General features: G+C 39.8%; 1 protein-coding gene and 1 long non-coding RNA gene across 2 annotated transcripts in view; one reads left to right on the forward strand and one right to left on the reverse strand.

Moving 5' to 3' along the window:
- The window catches only part of LOC139778245 (uncharacterized), a 121932-nt gene that overhangs the window by 36933 nt on the left and 61420 nt on the right, over window positions 1-23579 (forward strand). The window contains exon 2 of the long non-coding RNA XR_011719523.1: window positions 5479-5529. This is a non-coding gene — a long non-coding RNA (uncharacterized lncRNA). The remainder of the gene's footprint in view (window positions 1-5478; window positions 5530-23579) is intronic.
- LOC139778222 (uncharacterized) overlaps window positions 1-23579 on the reverse strand; it is a 48340-nt gene that overhangs the window by 3542 nt on the left and 21219 nt on the right. The gene's annotated exons all lie outside the window — the stretch shown is intronic.

Below are 23579 nucleotides of genomic sequence, written 5' to 3' on the forward strand. Positions count from 1 at the left end.
ATCTTATCGGATGTTGTTTCATGAAGGTGCAAAACTGCAACCCAATTTTTCGAATACACGTTGCAGCTAGTGTTACCTGTCAAGATTAAAGCACGTGAAGCTGTATGGTTATATTTAAATATCCGTTGAGAAATTATTTCTATAGATGATCTCTTTAAACTGAATAGTTCGTGGAAAATCTATTCGGTATGTAAGGCTTGACAAGAAAATTGCCGTATCGATTCCATTGGCTAATCGTTTCCTCGTAAAGCAGCCTAAAATAATCACCGCTCGTCGTCGTATCCTATTAGCGGATGATGTCGCGTAATACCGGTTCCCGTTTTATAATTTTCGTTATGCTCGCGCCGACTCTCGGAACGAGGAAAATATTGTCAATTAACGTCGTTGTCCAATAACCAGAGCGACCCCGTGCCTTTTTTACTTTACGTAATGTTTACCAGGGAATATGCGCGATGGCTGTTTTCGCAATGGCGTTAGTCATTAGGAAATAATCGAATCGAATGATGAGAGAGAGAGGGAGAGGGAGAGGGAGAGAGAAAGGGGGAGGCGGGCGCGATGAGTCGTGGACAAAGTAGCCGAGGAGTCGCTCCAGGATCAAAGGCCGCCGCCATCGGTCACACCTGCGCAACCCGACCGTACAGTCCACTTTAAAAACTCTCACCGCACGAGCGATGTCATGCACGTATAAGGTGGCCGGATGTCTTGTTTTCGAGGAGACAGTCCACCTTATTTTGAAAGAATGGTACATGTTCTTACCATTCCTAATCATTTTATTACGTTAATTGGGCATGAGAGTACAAGCGCGCTTGGCGTTGAACGCAACTCGAAAATACAGTGTAACACGTGTTTCGTTCAATTCACGCCCCGTTTCTCTAATAGCTGACATTTACGTTTAGAGTTAACCGTTAGTCTAAACGTCTCAGAATCTTGCCGAGGAATGAACGTTAATTATGGATATATTATCTGTAGCTTTTTACTATTTTCTGTCAAACATATTCTTAATTGCGTTTGTATTGGAAACGTTTGATTAAATTGACGAAGACACGTAGTCGTAATACTAAAGAAACAAAAATGCAATAAATTCTGTGCGCGAGTAATAAGTAGATTGAACATTTATGTTAAATGTCTAGCAAGTATTCTATTTTCCAGTGTATTAATTTAGCTATATTTACGACTGAAATCAATGTTACGTAGATAGAAATATTAATAACTAACGCGCGCGTACAGGAGAAAATTAATTTCCGATTTATAGACTTCAGGAAAATAATTAAAGAGGAGATTATTAAATACTTTGCAACGAAGGCGAGCCTTTCGCGAATGGCATATTGATTCAATTACACGTACTGCAACTCAAGTGCAACATACATATAGAAAAATAGAAAAAAACTTATAAAAAGTTCAAAAGTTTTAGAATTATGTATAATAAAAAGGCATGCATTTTTTTTATATGATAATTGTCCAAGTTGCGATGTTGTATCAATCTATTAATTTTAATTTTGTATCACTCTTTACTAATTGCAATTTTATATTATTCGTGACAGAGAGAGAAAGGGGAATTAATTTAATTAAATACATTCCTCGACCTCGTTGCATACTTTTCGTTTACATCGAATATTCTCCTTAAGAGTCTAACAATTATTTTTAGTCTCCTAAAACCAGCGACCCGAGAATGCATTGACAAATGAAATCGAAGACAAAGCGAACGAGAATTTTGAACGACAAAGATGTTGAGACACGACGACGAAACGGTAAACGAACGGACGGATGGACGGACGGAAGAAGCGTCGAGATATTAGTTTCTGCGGTCGGTTCTCCGCAGAGATTTAATTCGTTTGATGTTCACGATTCGCCGCTTCGGCTGTCTTTTCGCAACTCGCGTCTTCTCCTCCCTCTTTCTCTTCAACTTTCCAAACAGTTTTAAAAATTGTCGTCATTGTTTTCTTTTCCGAAAAAAAAATTTTCTCACCCTTTTGTCGATAAACATTCTGAATCCTGCTGTAAAAATTTATTCTTCAAAAAATCGGATATTTATTTTATAAAAAGAGTAAAACATGATTTACTAAAATATATTTATAAAATGTGCGTTACATGAATTTTATTTAGATTAGTTGGAATTCTTTTAAAATTATAAGCGATTAAGAACTAAATTCTTTAAAACGATATACATATATAGACACGCATTGGAGAATTGTACAGAAATAAATTCCTGATAAAGGGCAGCCGACGCGACCACCTGCCGCGCGTAAACCATATCCGTGTATGACATCAACTAGGGTCACAGATGGCGGCGAAATTCGCTTGATTAATGTGCTGACTCTGCCGAAAATTTGGTTTAATTACGCGGACCGGTATACTTTCGTATATCTGTGCTTTATCTTCTTCCGAACATAATTTAACAAATCGCTCTCATAATGAATCGCAATAATTAATAACAGATTGATCCTTTTATCACTGAAGTGATGTGTGGTAAAGAGTATTTTAGAAAGTGGGTTATACATATAGTGCCGTAAACTATATTATGCATGGGGCATTTTTTTGACGTAAGTCACATTCTTTATGATTTGTAATCTTACAGTGAGAGCAAAAACTACAGCAAAAAATTTCTATATAGAATTTTGCTACATTTTTTATATCTAGTACAATTAGGAAACCCAATTATGAAGATGACAGTAATTCCTCAAAATGATGTTGGAATACTACAAAGATGTACATCTAGTGTAACATTTTTATTATCAATTTGCAGTTAAATGTTCTATAGTGAAATCGTCGAAGAAAATCGTTATTTGTTAGAAATTTTTTAAACAGTAAGTACAATAATCTATCATAAACGATGATTACATATCGTGAAAAATATGTTAGAGAAATTCTCGGCACTTGATTTATCGCGGCACGACGACACAGGGGAAAAACAGCCTTAGAAGCAAATAGCACGATGCAAAGCGACATGATATGTCTCGCGAAAGACCAACAAAACCGTTGCACGGCCATCTTGGTTACGCTCGAGCAAGATTCACTCGAGTAGAATAGTGACGGAGTTAAGAGGCGCGACGATCTTGAAACAGCTTAACTGGCTCGTCGAGTAGATTATTCGACAACAGTTTCTTGTTAAGCTAAATTTTACGGTCAAACTGCAAACGGCCTGTGATGCAACAAAGAAAATCGTCGCGCTGTTAACGAGTTCCGGTGTACTTTCCGGTGCACCTCTATTTTTCATTGCTTGTCCGAGATGCTCGAGTTGGTTGACGATTTAAGATAAGTACGATATTTATTCCCGGTCGTTTTCGGCTAAAGAATTATTGTTGCGCTAAGATATATTTTGATGTTAGAATTTTTTAATTTCCAATTTACTGGAAGATTTTTCCAGTAACGATTTTGATCTGAAAGCAATACGCTCCAAGTTGAATAGTGTCACAATCTGTTTGAGAGCAAAAAAGAAAATGAAAAGGAAATGTAATATACGATGCCACGGTATATTAATTCCAAGTTCTCAAATGATTATGTTAATGATGACATTAATTATCCTGGCTTTCGACGGTTCGCGTAAAGATTCTCAAGGCGATAATGCAAACGACAGATTCCAATGCCAGTCCCTTTCCCACGCGCAAATTCGGCATTCGCGAGCGGTATATGCTTAATGGATTTAATACATTTATTACAATTGCGAATTGCAACGATGCTGTCAGACGAGAGGGCTGATCCTGGGCGACCTAATAATGCGAGCATAAATTACGCGACAGCGGACGCGCGCTCGTTTCGGCATGCCGACGACGTGTCTCCGCGGCGATACCGTGTAAAGAAAGATCGAAATAGGTTAACGACCGGGCGATGCATCACTCAAATTCTTTCCCGTAAATATATTGGTGACGTAACAGGTTCCCATCACGCTTTTTGCTATTGTGGATAACTAGTCTCCTGGAATATTTGACGTCTTTATCGGCGCGCGAGGGAGCAAGTGGAGAAAGAAATCAAGTTACACTATCTCGACGTGCTTTTAACGGTACTCCTACACTACACGTTTTTACAAGCGACACTACATGTCGGCGGCAGCCTTTTGTAGTCCGCCATCGGGAGTAGTTGAAACATAATTCTGTTATCGGAGGATTTTATTTCATTAAGCGCTTTAATACCTTCGATACCTCGCGTTTATATCGCCAGTCTTAAAATTATTCGCAAATGAACTATAATATTTTTTATGTATAATTGGTTATTATATTAAAATAATTATTAAGACTTTCCTCTTATTAGCAAGAATAAAATTAGAATAAAAACTCTAAATTTTATGAATAAAGTTTTATTTTAATCGAAAAATATAAATTAATTTATTATTATAAAGTATGAAAAGTTATGATAATAAATTAATTTGTAATGATTTCTTTCGAAAAAAAAACAAAGATAAATTCTATTCTTTTAAATATAATAAATAAATATTGGCTTCAATATGTGTAATAGTTAATTCGGCGAAATCAATTTATTGCATTAGTAAAATATAAAGAGCAGAATATTCGATATATCTTACAGTGTTAAATAATTCTTGCGGCAGCGGATTAGCTGGTGAACACACAGCGCTCGGCTCTGGTTGTTTTCGTTTCTTGCGGTGTACGCCACCACCGCATTGTATACACGCGATTTGTTGTCGTATGCACGTTGAGACGCGAACGGGTGGGGGCAGTTGTGTGTCGCATTATCCTTCGAAACGCGATCGCGACAAGTACTAGAAATCGGCAGACGCGATTATTTCTAACGAATAGATGGCGATCATAGATCCGTACTATTAATTAACTTCCACGATTAACGACTTGTAAGCGATGGAGGCGACGGGATATCTCGCGAGATTCTCATCGAGATATTTCGGAATCAAGCGGTGTTGCGACACATTTAATTAAAATAAATACAATCTTAATTAATCCTGATACATTAATTTATCCTGATACATGTCGACCGCGTGCCGCTATCGTAAATTCAGTTTGATATTCATAATTTGCAAGACAATGTCGATCGTATTGTACTTGTTCACATAGGCTCGTATTCTCAGTTCACTTTTATCGATAAATGCGCGCATTTATTTATGAGATACTATAGTATATGTAACGTAAACTATATGCGCATTTATGATAAAAGTGAACTGAGAATACGGGCCATAATCTTCCATTGCATTATTAAAGCGCGCGTCGATTGACGTGGGAAATGTACAAAGTGCCGCGCGATTGTCATATTTGATTAGTGCACGATCATAATCGACTGTATTTTCGCGATTGTTAAGCAAGTGCCAAAGAAAACCGAGGAACAACAGAAAAGGCGGAGACTCCGAAAAATATTAGACATCGGCAGAGCAACCGTGTGATAGTAGTAGCATAATTTATTTATTATTTCATTTATCACTTGCAAAGTTTGCCATTATTTTATACGCGTAACAATTATTTTCTGAAATATTGATTATTTGGCGCATCCCTATAATTTGGATTTATTTGTATTTTACAGGTCAACGTAGTTTCAACGTAATCCACAACTCTGCTGCTGGGCATCGTTTCGGTAAGTAATAAATTACATTACATTTTAATTTGGAATAATGGGTCTATGTATGCATTAAATTAAAGCACAAAAATATTACAAATGAATATAATATTTCGTAGGTCCATTATTTTAAAATGGATTGGCTAGGACAGGTTAATGCTAATATTTAATCCTTTACGATACACTTTATATACAGATAATTTTTAAGAAACGTAATTGAGAGCACCATGAGGTTACGATATATTAAGAAATTTAAGAAATATTTAATACATTTAATACAAAAATATATCAAATACATTATTATTAAATAGTTTATTAAACTTTTGAATCAATCGCTTAAATAAATAGAGAAAAATAAGGAAAAAAGAAAAAAGTAAATTAAAGAAATAACAATAAAGTATATAGTGATCTTCCAAAACTCTACTTTCTTTCCAGAACTAAATATTATAAATTTGCGCAAGAGAAAATAATATGCTCAGAGATTTTTCCAAAAGTATGTATCGCAAACATAACACATAGAAGAAGATTGAGGAAAGATGTATTTTGCAATCACATAGCATATCTCAAGTGATTTATCTAGTGTAAAAACGTGCTAATAATAATTCATTCTATTTATTCTTATAATGCAATTTTATTGCAATTCAATTTTAGTTTAATCTTTCACAGCCCATAACTTATTGACGACTTGAATTTGCATGCAGCAATTAACATTTTCTATACATTAAGTCGTCAATACTAACTGGTTGCTGTATAACACCAGCATATATAAAAAGTCGAAAGGCAAACTAAGAGAACCAATAAAAATCAATATTTCTGAGATATAAAAGTCAGTAAATGACAAACATTGATAAGTGTGTAGAATTATGAACATTATTTGCAGCTTGATCGCGCGAACTTTACGCAGTATTATTGGCCAACTTTAATCGTTTATAATTTAAACTATGAGGAAGCAAAATATTATAAATCTTGATATATTAGGATTTTTTACTTCAATTAATTTCTAGAATACTCTATTAAAGTATTATTGGTTGCGGAATGACTTGTTATACCAAGTACTAAAGTAAATATTGCTCAATTCAGACAATGCTTTAGTCTGATTCTCGATGCTGCAACCGGCATATTGCCAAAAAAAAGTCAAGTGTGTAGCAATCACTAAATACATGGATGATAGCTTAAATTCAATGCATTGCAAATAAGTTTTTGCAGCGGACAGAAGGCTAATCATTCCACAACATCGTTCAATGATGTTAATCTTTTCGACATCCAAGTAAAAGTGTCCTAAATTATCGTTCTGAGTTATTCGAAACTGTTATTTCAAATTGCGTCGTATATAATCGTTGAAGAAAATAGAAATTGTGGATCGCATATGAGTGTCGACGAGTTAAATTCAGAATAAAAGCTGGTCTCACGTTTTCCTTAGAGATTGGATCGCGAATGTATATAAGTAACCGCGGCGAAACAAACGGTCGCTCGTGCCACACGTCCGCATCCCGCGGTATTTCGCTAATAAGTCGTCCGCCCGCTACAAGTGAGCATTCGAAGAATATACGAAGAGACACGCAAAAAGAGGCGGGACTGCGACACCGTGGAGCAATTTGGAAGTGTCTTCCGTCGGTCGGCGGTCATTTGTCTCCCGGCACAGCATCTCCGGGAGTCTCTCTCTTCTCTCCCTGCCGTCTCTCCCCGGATCACCGTCTCTCGCCCTCTCTTGCGCTCCCTATGCCTCGGCTTACTCTCTACCCCGGCTTTTAACCCGAGGGGCTTTGCCCACATGTCAACGATATATTTTCTGCCGGCCCACAAATCGTTTAGCGGGTAATTTTGAAATTGGAACACTTATTTAGTCGTTTAGACCCAAGGGCATAACCGCAGCCCCGAGTTCGAGATTTATCGTTTGATTTTTCGCCGGTTTGTAAGCGCGACCTGCCACTCTCGCTTTCCTGCTTCTTCTTTCCGAGCTTGCGCCTTCGCGCCGAAGTGCGAGCGACAAACTTACGGCGTCGTTCATCTTGCGTTTTCTTATTGTACTATTCGAGAGAAGCGACAGATCGTTAATGTGAGATCGACGAGTCGTCATTAGTAAGAGCGTAACGCGTTCGATCAAAATTCCGAACTCAATTTTCGCGAACTTAGATTGAAAATATATCAGCAGTTTCGAATTTTAAAAGAAAGATTTTAGAAAATAAAAATTGAATTAAAATCGGAAATTGCAATTAATTTTTTATTGGATATTTACATTACAAGGCAAATCTATAATTATGATGTTATTTTCTATTTAATTTTATTTGATTAGTTCTATGTTTTTTGAAATTATTTTTAAATCAGATTATAAATTCTTACGAATTATCTTTGATTATTTTTTATGTTATATAATTTTAAAAAAATATTCAATCTTAAAAATTACATGAAAAACAGACGTTCTCATTTTTAAGATTCTCTTAAATCTCTAGACATTCTTTCCTTCAGATTTTATATGAATATAAATCATTTGATATAACTAAAATAGAAAAAAAAAGAAATGTACTGTTTTCTTTAAAGAAGATTAAAATGGAGTACATAGTACACCACTGTCTTCCTCGTACAGAGAAACCGCATCCATATCTGAGTTATTCGCTTCCGGAACAATTCAAAACCGCTTCGGTCGAGTTATCGAAGTCTAACGGATGCTGTTCGAATCATCGTTTAACGAAGAAACGAAGTGCGAGAGGCTCGTTTCAGCGTAGAGCGTAAAATACGGTAACTTGACTGCCACATAAGGATCCCCTCGGGAATACGGCGTGTCGGCTCACACGCCACGGCTAGCCTCATAAAGACGCGTACCGAAGAGCAGAGGGACGTAGGGCGTGGAGCGAAAAAAATGCTTAGTGGCTTCTAATTGCAGAAGTGACGACGCCGTAACTAATGACCGGGAGACGACGTCCTTTGTCAGTCGCGACGAGACGCTCGTCCTTCCACGAGGTGCGGACGCGGGCCGTTTAAAATACCTAGAAGAAAAGTCGCTTCCTCGGTTCGGCGACAAATTTTTCTTCCGCTCGTCGCGATTTCGAGAACTCGCGCCCGATTTTATTTTAGTACGAAGAATGTTTCTCGACTTTTATCATCACAGAGAACAATTTTATTACTGCTGGAGTATCAAAAAGATTATCTTTCTTCAGTCGCAGTGACAGATACGCCCGCCGGTGTTTAGAGATTTTTCACATAATATTTTTTTCAAATATAGATATTAATTATAATTCGGATAATAATATATTTGAAGCTCTTTTTAAAACTTTTTAAATTTTTAATAAACCTCAGATAAGAAATTTCGCAAATACGAGTATATAGTTTGTAAACATCGAAATTCCTATTTTATATCCAATCTAGGACAATAGTATTGTGGTTTATGTTATTTGTCTGCTTAGATTCTATGAAATAGTCCTTTAGATACCTTACATGTAAGCTATAGTTGTTTATACGTGATTGCATTAATTTAAATTGAAAATACCAGCGCAGTAAAGTTTAATGCAATTTGCGCGAAGCGGCGTTCGCGAGGGCGATGAATTTCGAGAACGACGTAACACACGACGTAACGTCGCTTTGAGATGTCTCTTTCGCATCTCTCTAAATAACAGCGGCTTCAAGGATCGTTTGACCGCGGCTCTCTGATCCTATTAGCTCAGACTTCTTTCTCAGATTTTCATCTCTCTCGCTGTGCATCTCTCTCTCTCCCTCTCCTCTCGTCCCTTTCGCACGCATAACCCCTTTTACCATCCCTCGCGTCTATTTCCGGCGCTTCTGGTCCTTTACTCGCTTTTAGCGGCTTTGAAATCGTCGAAAAACAGGCGGTCGATTCACGTGCCGCTGATTAGCGTAATTACGAGAGAAATTCTTTAGCCCGGCCGGATTGTCACGCTACTCCTTCTTTTTTCTTTCTCGAGACTAACGTCCGAGGCCTTCCGCCATTAGCCTCATTACCTTTACAAACACAATGATCCATATTCTCATCGCGCATTTAACGCTGAATGCGATTTCCCGCCTGAATTCTATCTTGTATAAAGATCGCGTGATACAAACGCACAGTGAAGAAGTTAAATCTAATGTAAATCTCGTTAGGGGTAATTACACACGAGTGTACGTCTGTTGTATTTTAAGTGGTACATATTTATCTGTACTTTTCCTATCAAAATAAAACTTACAAGCACTGCCGATTTTACAAACATTTTTCAAATTTTTCGTATTAAAAACATAATTTAATATAAATTTAATTTTAAAAAATTGTTAATTTGTCTCTTTTTCTATCTAATCTCCCATAAGTTTGGCACTTCTTGAAAACGTTTTTCGAAAATTAATTCATATTCATGTATTTAATCTTTCAAAGAAAAACTATCATTGTTTCTTCTTTGGAAAGATTAAATATACGGTGAGAATATGGATCGATATATACGAAAAATGTTCCGAAGGAGCGCCAAATTTATGGGCAATCGCGTGTTTCAAGCACATTCCTTTAGGCGAGTCAGAATTCGGTTAGAGAATGTCGCGGTAAAATACAGGCAAAGTTATGTTCAGGTGAACCGAGTAGAGGTAGCGACACGTCCGGTACTTTCACAATAAGCGATAAGCGCTGTTTTGATCAGGCGGTTAGGCACGCGCTAAAAGATATAGGGTGTATCTAATATATCTAAGAGGAATAAGAGAGGAGTTACACAGCGCGAATAGAGCGAACAATAAATATATAAAATCGCATGTAAAATAATCGCATCGAATAAAGTGTCGCTATTGAGACAATTGGGAAAAAATAGAAGAAGAAGCACTCTCGCAGAAACATTGTTCCGCAGAAAGATATCGTGCGACGTCAGACATATGTCGCTTGATACATAATCAGGGTCTGTATTCTATTACTCTCGTATTGTACGTGAAATGAATGCGACTTGGGGAACGCGAATAAACTAAAGCGTTCCCGCGATGTGCCACGTACGTACTTTAGGTACACCTTATACGCGCGTGGCGAAGGGTCGCCTTGGTAAATCCACATCAGGGGTGAATAAGTCAGCTCGGTTCGTAAGTCCGAGCGAGGAAGACGAAGGAGAGCCAACTGTTCGCGTCTTCATCAACGACATCGAGGTGGGGGACCACCCATCAGGAGCAATATCGTTTCATCAGCCGCTAATATCACCGCTTCGAGTGGTTCAACACCTTATAACGCCAGGTGGGACGTTAGTGGCGCCGCAGGAAGTCCTAATGAAGACAAATCTCACCCAAAATGGCGGCCGAACTTATTTCCTGCTCCGCCTCCTTCTCTCTCCATCTGTCCCTCTCCGTTCGTCTTGTCCCTTTTCCACCGTGGTCCCCTTTCTCCCTTGCGAATCAATTTGGCAGCGGTATTTTTACATTTTCCACCGCGCGATTGAGATAAGAGGGGGCATACGAATTGAAACAAATTTAATCGATTGAAGAATCCTAATCGTATTCGTGAACCACGTTTGCTTCTGCAAACATGAAGATTCGAACTCACTTTATTTTATTCCATTAATTTATTCAAAAACTATTAATTTTTAGACTGTTTATAATTCTTGTCTATTATGCTATCTCCTATTTATAAGTTGCATCCTTCCTTTTATATTTAGATTAAAATTAAATTTTATTTATTTAAATTTACTTAAATAGATATAAACTTGCATCGCATATTTGCGTCCTAAACATCATATCCTGATGATGTCGATTATTAAAAAGATTCTCTCTGCTCTACACGTCATCAGACATCAAATTTGATCTCAGCTATGTTGAAAATCAATTCAATAAATAGTGAAAAGAAAAATCCGCAATAACTCTTAGAATAAACTCGAAGTGTAGAAGCAGATCCTCTAGGAATAAAAATAGCTGATTTTTATTTAGAGAATTTAGACAACAAAGAACACGTTTTCGTTTTGTGGTCTGGTATCATTATTCGATGCTGGTAGGAAGTTACACAGCGAGAAACTTTTCGTAATCGTACTATCATGTGTGTTTGCATACGTAAGCAGGATTGTAGGCGCGTGTACACGCTTCGGAGGCGATAGCCGCTGGATCGACGCTAGGCTGGTTATCGATCGCACATCCATCGTGTTACAGGCAGTACGGAAATAAACGACTCAGGTGAAAAATCATAGGTGCCTTCGATCCGAATGAACTATCGCGAATCACCGGCTGGATATATCACAGTTTACGTCATGTATTTGCATTATAAAGGTCGATGTGGCGATGAGACACGTCGCGTTACGAAATGATATACCCAGCACAAGTGGTCAGAATAAATCCTTGCGATACAAAGATTTTTCGCGAATTCTGATGTTAACTCTTTAAGCGACAAGGCTCACTGGAGCCAAACGCTTTGACATGTACTTCGAATGCTTCAAATCCACGCTCGGTTTATTTGTAAAATATGAATTTCGGGAACGTTGGAAATGTCCATTTTCGGATATCTATAGTCGCCTCGCGGACCACACGTGTCCACCCGGAAATAGTTTCGTTTTCCCTGAGTGTAATATTGCGACAGAATCTCTAGGGCCGTAAGCGTCAAATATCATGCTTGCGTGTAGCGATAATTTTTTGAAAAATAATCTCCTTCAATATGTCTTTTTCCGAATAACATCAGAGTTAATGTGTCAGGATGTCCTGGCAATTTGTGTGGCACCTAAAGTCTCTTCTTTCGAACATTTTTCTGAGATCATTTGTCAAAGCTTCCTAAAGTACAGGATTCTTCCTTTTTATGCAAAATTGAGTTTAATACAAAAAATAAAGCGGACAGGATAAAATGTTTAAATAATTTAAATTAGACAAAAAAGACTTTTATTTATTTTAACAGGGTGTAAAATTTAGATGTAGTTTGCATAGAGATTCGAATGCAGACAAAATACTTCGCCAATTCGATTAACTCGCTACAATATCTCGCTACAATACCTCGCCTGATAGAAACGTCAGCAGGTAACGCTGGACCACCAACAATGCGGAAGATCTCGGATGGTGAAAAGAGCGGTATCGCGTTGCAAGCGCAGCTGCTATGACTGAACAAACGATAGAACGATCCTTCGAGGGTTAATGGCCATGTATAGAACGAAGATATTTCACAACACTTCTTGCGATGTATTAATTGTAGAAAATAATCAACATTGGAAATCGTTTTGCGACGTTTTTGATCGTTTTCGCCGTTTGTCACCGATGCTTTTCTCGGGCAAAATATTCTTCTTCCTTCTCGCGAAGAGACTCGATAATGTTTTAGGCAATATCATAACTTAAAACTTAAATTTAACGATAGTCTTGAAAATGTGAGTTCTACAGTGATTCTCTCTACCGTAAATCAGAGTGTAAGGGGACCGAAAACAGAAATGTAGAAAGAGCCGCACGATGTCGTCATCTACATGATGAACGTTGATCGTAATCATCGGGAGTGGGTCATTAGCTCCGGCATAAAATTAATAAACTCATAAACAACCGCGCGAAACATCTTGCGATAAGCTGAAAAAAGAATCCCGCCGTAACGACGTCGGATTATCGCGCGACAATCGCGGGGTCCTATAAGTTCAGGGTTCAAGGTCGATGACGACGACGACACGATTACATTGGCTTCTTAATACAAAGTGTTCGTTTTACGAGACATTAATATGCCACATTAGTCGTAAACCAATCGGGTATTATTTCTCCTGTTCTTTTTTCTCCCTCCCCCTCGCCCCCCCTCTCACTCTCTCTTTCTCTCTCTCTCTCTCTCGCTTCCGGCATGCGTAAATGTCGCTCAGCCATGGGAATGACAAACGTCTTGGAGCGATGAAAAAGGCGAGTCGCGCGTAGCGCTGCACAATTAGCATTTATAACGTGGTAATGGCGTAGCGCGAAGTTATTGTTGCAACGCGCTCGCGCTCGCGCTTGAGTTAGCTGACGCGATGAAACTGATGATGCTGAATAATCACACGGTGAATGGACTTTTTGCAAGAAATACGAAGCTTTTTGCGGTGCGAGCGCTTGGCGGGTCGAGACCGCCGCGCCGCGCCGAGCGTTGGATTTCCATACGCGATATTTAACGTCAGAGGAATATGTACGGTATACGGATGCGGATAATTCCGTGTTACAAGAAACCAGTGGACATGAGTGTCGTTAATGTCGCTTTATCCCCCGTGGCGATTATAGTAGACTTTTAATATTGAGGATTATCATAATCTTTACTCGCAGCATGTTGCGTGGAGAATTAAAAGTATTTCATGTTTAATCGACTTAACTAGAATTAAATGAAAGTTTCCGTCCTTCCATTTACGCGACTTTCTAGAGGGATAATTAATTACAAGTCCAACAGCGTTCTCTCGAGTACAATCGTGAGACAGAGTCAAGCTCTCGCCTTGAGGATTCCAATTACAACAAAAGACTTTTCACGCGGTTAAGAAACAGGTATTAAAAGTGCCGATCGAACTCGACCAATTAGACTTGCGAGCATTACGAGTAATGAGCGGGAGTTTCTTGTTCTTTCATTCGCGCCGCACCGCCCTTGTTAACGTGTCGTTGACCGTAAATCCGACGGAATGGAATTCGCCACGGTTCTGCAACGTTGTTGAATTTTGCGCCATTGCCAAGGGGAATAAAAAGGAGCGCTCTTAAACGATACCGCCGCGGGGAGTCAACTAAATCCTTATTTAACGACGAATAATATTATCACGAAATGGCTGAACGAATATAGCAGATAACGACGCCTTCGGCATTCGGAATCCAATCGTTTTATTTTGCTTTTGTTTTATTTTGTTTTTATAAGATCATTAATCGTTGAAGAGCACAGTGACGTAAGTTCTGAAACAAGAAGCGTCCCGCCATTGTCATCAATTTCGTCTTTATCAAATATCGCCACGAACGTACGACGGCGATTCGCACAATCGGCCGCCGCAAAATCGATGCAAAACGGCGCAAGAATTCTGTTCGGTAACGCGTCTCATTTACTTGTAAAATAATAAGGATTATCGTTAATGGCGGAACAGTTGCGGCCTCCGCGTCGTCGCCGAGCTCTCCGCTTTAATGGCCCCGCAAGAAGCCGTCGCGCCGGAACGCAGGCCTGAATTCTGTATCCGATCACCGTGAAATAACCGACCGGGCCGGAATCGGTGTGCGTAGATCATAATGCACGGTAGCACCGGCCTTCCTAGTAGTGCCAGCGATAAGCAGGTACGGGACAAGTCGGAACCGCATTAAGGCGGGTAGCACGGAAAAAGAGCTCTATCGATTTCACTATTACGTGCCGTTAATAATATCGACGACAGCCATTTCATCGGCGGATTCGAAAGCGAGAGGCGTGTACGTGTGATATATCAGATATGACATTTTTCCTACGTTCTCTTCTGCCCCGCGGAGACACCACCCCGACAGCCTTTATTAGTCCCTCTGCATGCCATAAAGTTCCTTGGGAAATATATGCACACAAAATACAGGTACAAACTTTAACGATATATTTCAACTTTAAATACTATATTAACAAAAATAACAGGTTTTATTTATTCAAAACCTATTGATATATTCCGCTCTAATTCTATTTTTGCCTTTGTGGCAGAGAAATTGTACATTTATCAATATTATCGATATTCTTTTCCTATCTACTGTTTCTTCAGTTAGAAGAATTTATAGATTTATTATGTTCAATGATCACGGCAAAGAAACTATCTTTTACTATGAGAAAAAGGGAAAAACGTTGATAAGCCAAGCGAGAAGAGAGGAGAAACTTAAAACCTGCTCGACAACATGATTAGCGTTCGAACTTCTATGCTCGTATTATGGGACGTAGGCGGAACGTACGCATTATGAAATATAAGGTGCCTTCACAGTCGCACACACTTCCCTTTGAATCGCTGACACTCCGCAGTATATGCAAATTCAAGGACTATCATTTAAAGCTATTAATCTCTTGGCTCTGATCAGTTTCAAGACGTTTTGCATCACTGTAATTTGAGCTCGATAATTCGAAGGTCTTCGGGGCTCTAAAAAGCACAAAGATTTCAACGTAATTAATCTAGTAAAAGTATCGGAGAGAATCCCTAGTTATTAATCTTGTAAACCTTCATCCCGTTAGTTATTCTTGCGTGACGCAGGCTTTTTGTTTCTTAGACATTATTTAATGAGGTGGTATTACCTTATTAAGTACCTACGTTTATCTATATGTGTGCGGTAGACGAGTAATATGAGCGACATCTTTACGGGACATATCGATTTCCCTTCACTGCCGCTCCCGGATGCTATTGCATGTATCAGATATTCATCATTAACGTCATCCGATGATGGAGACTCGAGATTAATTCAAGAAAGACGGTTAAATATGCAGATATTAATGGCAGTAACACGATGACATTCTCTGTAAATAATGTTTTCCCATCAATATCAATTTTATCATGTATCGAGGACATTGTTGATGATATATAAGCGAAATGTTGAAGAAAGGGACACGTTACCCTCTTTTACTTACGCATCCTTAAACTTTCTAATCATGCCCTATCATACGGCATGATAAAAACAGTCATCTTCTTATTACCCGTTTTATCTGATCTTGTTCCTCACTTCTTTGAAAATCATCAAGGCGAGGAAAATGATGGGAAAAGGGCGGTAACACGGAAAGAAGTTAATGGCTAGACAAGCCTCGTGAGACTCCATCCGACGTTCGTCGCGCTTCATCGGGAGAAAAGAAAAAGAAACAATGAAGAGGCGTTTCTTGATCGCGTTCTTAATTTCCTGTCCGATTGTTGCCAATCGGCCGCCTGTGCCTCTTTTGTGCGACGCCGAAACCTCTCCTCCCGGTCGGACCACCTCGAATTAATTAGGTTAGACCAAGTAAAAACTGTGTGCCCGCGTTCACACTTAACTTCTAAAGAGGCGCATATATCGGCGTATTGGCACACAGCAGAATCTTTAGACGAAATCTGTTCGTGTAGAATTTTATTCGTTCCGCGTTCTGAAGCGCTGCTATGTTTACTAAGCAGTGTGCTTCGTTAATTAAAGAATTTCAGGACGTGACAGAAAAATCGTTGAAAGAATTGAAGTGTAATATTGGCAATTTTTTTTTAATTTAATATAATCAATGTAAACAAATTTTTTACATTCAGGGATAATGTTAACCGTCTCATAATTTTACAAACGCTCTATGCGACTACAGAATTTTTTCTTAAAAAAAAAAAAAAAAAAAAAAATAGAGCTGTAGAAACATTTCTTATTTCGTAGAAGAACCGCGACATTACGCGTCGCCCGACGAGCATCTCTTTCCTTTGAAATCGTTTTGCTTCTCTCTCACTTGGACTGATCCTCTATTTAGTTTCGTCGGCGCATGGAAGCGCGCTTGACGATGCGCGACAAACAGTGCAGTCTAATTAGCAGCCGTCTAATCCTACTCACAGCCGTGTAAATTTGCAGCGAGCCTAATCGTCGACAGTGATGCTACAACGTTTCTGAATACCGCAATCACAGGCGATTGTAGTGGACATGGAGAATTTGTCATGTGGTATAGCAAGTGTGTAGCCGATTTTTGAGAGATGAACGATTCCGTTTATAAATCCTATACGTTGAAAGAATATATTCGCGTTTCGACGAATAATTATTATAGAGAAAAAAAGTTTTTTAATTTGGTGTCCTTTCAATCGAAAACAAGATGTTTCCCTAAAAGTTTTGTTACTGTTATCATTATATACAAAACTTCTTTTTTTTTTATTTCCAAATAATCTGATTTACATACAAGTGGATTTTTTTTTATAGAGTTTGAACAGTATTTTAATGAAACAAAAGTCGAGGGAATTTATTTCCGCAATTCGTTTCGGGTTAGGAGCGTCCACATTTCTTAACGCATTACTTTGCGCGAATATAAATTAAGCGCTCGATAAAGCTTACGGGGCGAGATAAATTTGCGATTTCCACGAGCGCGGTTAATGGCGGCGGTCAAATAGCGCAAGAGAGAGTAGTTGCTTTGTGTACCGTTTCTGGAATGCGGTAGACGCTTTAGTTTCAGCATCCAATAAGTCCTATACTGCATTTACGTCGACGGAGCGTGTATATCCGGTGTGTAACACAGCTACACGTATAACGTATTAATATTAGGAAGACGACGGTACCGACAGAGAGAATTAAGCTCGAACAAAGCCATATATTTTATGTAAGTTGAGTTTTCCTTGGCTTTTCTTGGATGAGAAACACCAATGAAAGAGTTCGCGAACGCGAGTCAGCTGCTTTATAAGAATCTCTGCCGCGCCTCTCCCGCGTGAGCGTATTAACGGTGCATTCGCCGCACAATAGCCAACGTGGTATCGCGATGCACTGCAGTTAGAAGAATCATCTGGTCGATCGATTTCGCGGGATGCACGCGAGATGCATACACGCATCTAATCGCGCCAACGCGTTAAATTGGAGCCATCGTCGGCATCATCCTCATTATTATTACTGGCGCATTGTTTCGTTATTGCGCTCAAATTAATCCCGACGAGCAAGCGAGCGTAACGCGATCTACGCGGGTTTCAAAAGAGATCGTTGCAGGCTGACACGAATAGAGATGACACGACTTCGCCTGGGTGTAAATTGCGAATCGCGTGATAATTTACGAGATAATTAACGAGATTTATTTTGCCAAGTGAAAGAAAATGATGTCGCCAATCCATAACGACAACTGCAAAAGGAAAGCTGTTTTACGTTGACATAATATGATTTTATTTTTGAGAGAAAATTCACAAAATATGAATTTTGTTTACTCTCGCTCTAAACTATTTAAATCTCATTAACACGACACAGAATGATGGTGTCTTCATTTTACTAAACGACAATATATATACATTCTGCGCCTTAAGCATTCAGTCCAATCAATTAAAGGGCTGACGATGGCTGGAAAGCCTAAGGGATCATCTTTATACCATCTGAATCACTGTCTATTGTGATACGTGGAATTCCCCGATCGATCAATTTCGCCGATTATAAGGAGGACAATCGCACGCGTCGCGCGAAGACTCGCATACGCGCATACCGCGCCGTGTCAAGCGTCACCACCTGTGCATACCGTGGCTAAACCGATTTTGCTTTCGCCTTAGCTTCCCAAGCTTTCCAGTAGATTAAATCCCGATCCTGTAATTGGATGTTCGACGACGAGGAAGCAGATGTCCGCCGCGAAAACGCTCGACCGACCGAATACGACGCACCCGTTAAAATCATCCGCGTCGAATCGCGACACGGGGTATATCGCAAACAGGAAAGCGCGTTTGTGTTTGTCATCCTTTGTTTTTTAAACAATTAGAATATATTTCTCGTGGGGCGAAGGGAAATAGTCTATTTTAAAAACTTGGAGATATCATAAATGCATCTATTGTACTTGAAAAATTGTTACAAACATCTAATCTAATAACTTATAAAATAGAAAAGTAATAAAAAAATGTATTTAATAACACACACATACGCATGCGTTTCGACAATCGATGAAAAATTGCGTCATCGACGAATATTGTAAAAACTTGTGAAATCGTTATCAAAATTATTTATCGCGAATACATAAAATACCAAAGACAAGTCGTAAACGAGGAAAAACATCAATCTGGACATTCGCTCTATCCGCGTTATCTCTATATATTTTTGCAATATATATCTTTGCAAAAAAAAGTACAAAAATATGTTGCGAAGTTTTCATTACGATATGAGGATTCACGTCCGTCAACATTTGCAATTTCAAAAATCTCAACATCTGAAAATATTAATTGTTAAGTAAGTATTGTGAAATACTGGAATTTTAGATTTTGTGTTAAGTATAATTTAGGAAGGGGGTAATTCTACACACACACACACACACACACACACGGGTAAGGCGAATAGATAAAAGGTGCCGTCTAACAGAAAAGTCACGATTCGGATGCACCTGTCGAATCCAATTAAGGACTCCCGACCTTGGGTAATCTTCGAACGAGGCTTCCGCACCGCTCTCCGCGGATTCGAAGGAATCAATTCCTCGCGATTTGCTCGGAGCTAATTACAGAAAGCGTGCAAAACTTAATCTCATTACGAGTGGCTGCAACAAACGAGACCAACCGAGCGAAAGTGCAGCAAAATGACGACGTTCGCGTCCCCGCGGCTCTTCCGTCCGATTGGGCTTCATTCACGCCTTCAAAAATGCACCGGGGAAAATTTATTAATGGGCATTAGCAGGTGTCTGTTTCCGAGAGAGTGATCGTATTACGACTCGTCATGCATCAGACGCGCGTGTCCAATTTGGATGCGACCGAAGTCATCGACGACACAAAACACTTGTTTTGGAAAAAAAATGTCTTAACGTTTAAATCACTTGGCATCAAACAAACAGGAAGCCGTAACGGAACGCTTCTTCAGTTCGGTACATTTAAAAATGATTTTTTCTCCGATATATGTTAAATAATTGGGAAACAAAATCTTAATGGTAACCTTCGGCACTCTCAGCAGAACATATCTCGCAAATATTAACTGTAGACGTTAAGCTACGTGCCTGTCGAAAAGAATGTAAATCCTGCGAAAGAAAAGCCTACAATCGGAAGAGTTATTTACGCGACGCGAGACTTGTCCTGCAGAATAACGTTCTATATTTTTCATCGCTGGCGTGTCGCGGTAAGACGGGAATATTTTCCGCGTCAGCTCCACAAATCTCTCGTCACGGCGGCGAGAGATGGCCAGAAGGGCGCGAACGACTTCATTCCTCCGGGCTTGCGTGGAATGTTAGTTGAAACGTGGCCGTGTGAAATACACGTGTGCGGAAAAGCGTAAAACGCGGCTGCCGCGCCGTAGATGCGCGTGGCGCCACGTCCCTTTTCCCTCGACACACGAAGGTTGCGCGCGATCTCTCTTTCGCTCGTAAAACTCCAATCTGCGCGACGTAAGCGACCCTTGACAATTTTCATTTGTTTTCAACGGTTTTAATTTAAATCCGCGCGTTAATAGCGACGGTCACGCTGCCGTGCACCAACGTGCGTAATGTGTGTATGCTAAATGTAGAATCCGTGGCATTTTTATATATAAAGCGAGTTAAGCCGTGAAGGAACGAGATTACAATTTTTTAAATCTTTGTACGAAACGCAGATTTAACGCGCATCGCTGCGGATAGAGCTATTATCGGAGCTCTGGAAGAAGCTGTAGCTACGTTCTCTTCGGTTATTTAATTATCTTATTAGCAAACGCGACGCAAGGATGTATTTAATTAAGTAGCGCGATGATACTATCACGAGCTTATTCTCTTTGAGAGCGTACGATATTTTCAGTACGAATAAAGTATCTATTCAGACGCGAATTCATTACGGGCCAAGGGACATGACAGGAGTTAGATTCTCCTTAGTGGTCTATTTCTACGCTGACATCGTTCTATTTCGCGTGGCGCATTTATCTTTCTCTATTTCTCTTCCCGCGTTAGCCACGAAGAGGCAGATGACAGAACCCGACGTGTAAGTATGCATAAAGCGGTACGGGTGATTAGGTAATGACTCCTTTAGCACTGGAACACCGCCAACACCCGGCACGAGATGCCGACGACACTAACGACACGCCGATAAAAGATTTCCTTGTCCCTCCGGCGCGAATCGCAGATCCGCGCGAGTTCTCATTATCCGGAAAGTATCCCGGTAATCACCGTTACTGACATTACGCGTGATTTGCGTCATTTGGATCGCAGTTTTTAATCCGTTATCTATACGCGCGACGTCCACAATGGGCAATGTAAAAAAGATTACAAATTACCGAGCGAAGCTCTTTTTACAGACGATTGTTAGCATTTAATACGTTTTCGCAGAATTATATTTAACGCGTGTTTCTCTCTATCGCTCCCTCTCTCTCTCTCTCGTGTCTAATTAGATTTGTCACGAAGCGCGACGCGTCACGCGCGACGATATTAAGTAAATAGCCAGCGTACTCGCGACTTCGTTGTCGAGTAACGAGGAGATGACACATTTAACGCTGGCACACGTCCAGCACTTGGTATTGCAAAGTGCCGGCATCGACGATACACGAGCTTCTCAGCATGGCGGAAGATTTCGATCTGTAATCTATTTCCCGACAGATCGCGATCGTTAATGTGCCACATGACGTCGTTAGTCTACTATTAATATGACGTCCATGCAGTGCTCCTTGACGTAATTCTGAAATGTAAAGATATCCCGGAGCGACTACATTGATGCAGTTGGCCACATAAATTAGCGGACCGCTAGCAATTCATAACATAAGAAACAAGTATCAGTTGTTTCAAAATGAAGATTTAAAACATTTGAGAAACAAAAATATAATTTATTTGTGGTATAACACTTTTGATATAAGGAAATGCAAAACAACTTCTCTGAACGAATTTTGAAATAATAATCGTGGCTTTCATGCTCCTAAAAAATAGTCTGCCATATTTTCACCGCCTTTTCTCGAGGCTATAAATAATATTTTAAAATTCCGCGTATAAAATATATTCGTGTCGATTAAAAGTCCGCAGTTATTTTCAATGTGCGCGTTCCATCAAATCTCGTTAGCGCTAAAAAAATCGATAGATTGTTAATGATCGCGCAACGCACCACCTCGTCGGCTAGATCGTTCGATCGAGCAGCTCGCGGTGCTTTATTTGCATCATTGACGTCTAAATTGGACGCGTGAATGGAGGTCGCCCGCGGCGAGCGGGCTAACGGCATCGGCGGACCTATAAGAGAAGCAACACGAGACCAGAACTCGAGATAAGTCCTCAAACGTGCCGCCCATGCGAGTATCTGCCCGTGATTCGAAGCAGAAGCCTCGTTCGCCACAGGAGACGCTTCTGCTTATCTGCCCAGTTTGCCGCTACGACAAAAATGGCCGCAGAGATTTTCCATGAAGAATTTCCGCTTCCGAGCCATCGTCTTCGCCTTCGTTCGTTTATATAGAAAGCAGTCGGTCACGTCGAATCACGTCGAATCACGAATCTTCGAAGCATAACGTCCGTGATATGCCGGATCTCCATTGAACAAAAGCAAATAAATATCTAACTTAAATAGCGTGAAGTTCTCGACAAGAAACGTTCTTTCGCTAATTTCTTCTTTCTGAAAAAAAGACCAGTGAAAATGACAATGCTCTAGCACAATGTTATTTAATGTGTCTATTGCTAGGCAATGCTATTTATGTGTAAAATTTAATAAAATTGTCTTACATGTTTTTTATACCTATTTATACGAGTTCGTAGATATCAGAAAACCCAGATGCGAGATTCAAAGAAAACTATAGACTTATAATAAAACTGTAGACTTATAATAGTCTACAAAGTCACATATATTTAAAAATCGAAAAATTATTGAATGTTTACATTCGAGAATTAACGCAACATAAATCGTCGCATTAACGCGGCGGAGATTTTCGCGGATTAACGGCTAAGTACACGAGCGGTGTGCGAGGTTCGAAAATCACGACAGATCAAAAGCCGCCTGTTATTTCAGCATCCACCAACTCCGCTCTTTCTCTTTCGCTCCATCTCTCTCGCTCCGTCAACAGATTGCGGGCTTAATCGGCCGTGAAAAGAGCGAATCGTTTCGCGCGATTATCCGGGCGTATTGTCTCCTTTCCTCCGCGTCCCTACCCTCGGCGGGAAATGCCGAGGTCCTTCGACGAGGGACGAGATATTAGCAGAGGAGAGGTGTAAACCGATTCGTAATGCTCGCGGGATCCACGATGTGAGGTTGGGGAAGAGTCCGAGGGGCGCGGACAGGGGCGAGGAGCGAGCGCGCCCGCTCCGCGAGAGGGGTGACATTTAATTATCCTCTGAGAATTCAGTAATTTTCCGTTTTGTCGCGTACGTACTGCTAGTCACTTCACCAGATTGCTGGACCGAGAAACTTTTCCGCGTTTCCCGGGAAAATGTCACGTTTCAACGTCTACCCCGTGAAATTTTAGAATTTCTTTAATAGGAGTTCGCGAAATAGAGAGATTTTAATATTTCATCAATACTTTCAAATCTCCAGCATATAGGTTTTCCTTACATCGGTCTAAAATCTTGCTACGGATGTTGTATTATACCGCAATAGTAACAATTAATTTTGTAAACCATTCTTTTTTACTTTTACAACGGGAAGATGGTTTACGCTTTTTTTTTTTATTTCTTCGTTCCCTTTTTAATG

The sequence above is a fragment of the Temnothorax nylanderi genome, unplaced genomic scaffold, assembly GCF_030848795.1.
Source record: "Temnothorax nylanderi isolate EJ_2023f unplaced genomic scaffold, tnyl_v1.0 TNYL_tig0006_pilon, whole genome shotgun sequence".
Taxonomy (NCBI): Eukaryota; Metazoa; Arthropoda; class Insecta; order Hymenoptera; family Formicidae; genus Temnothorax; species Temnothorax nylanderi.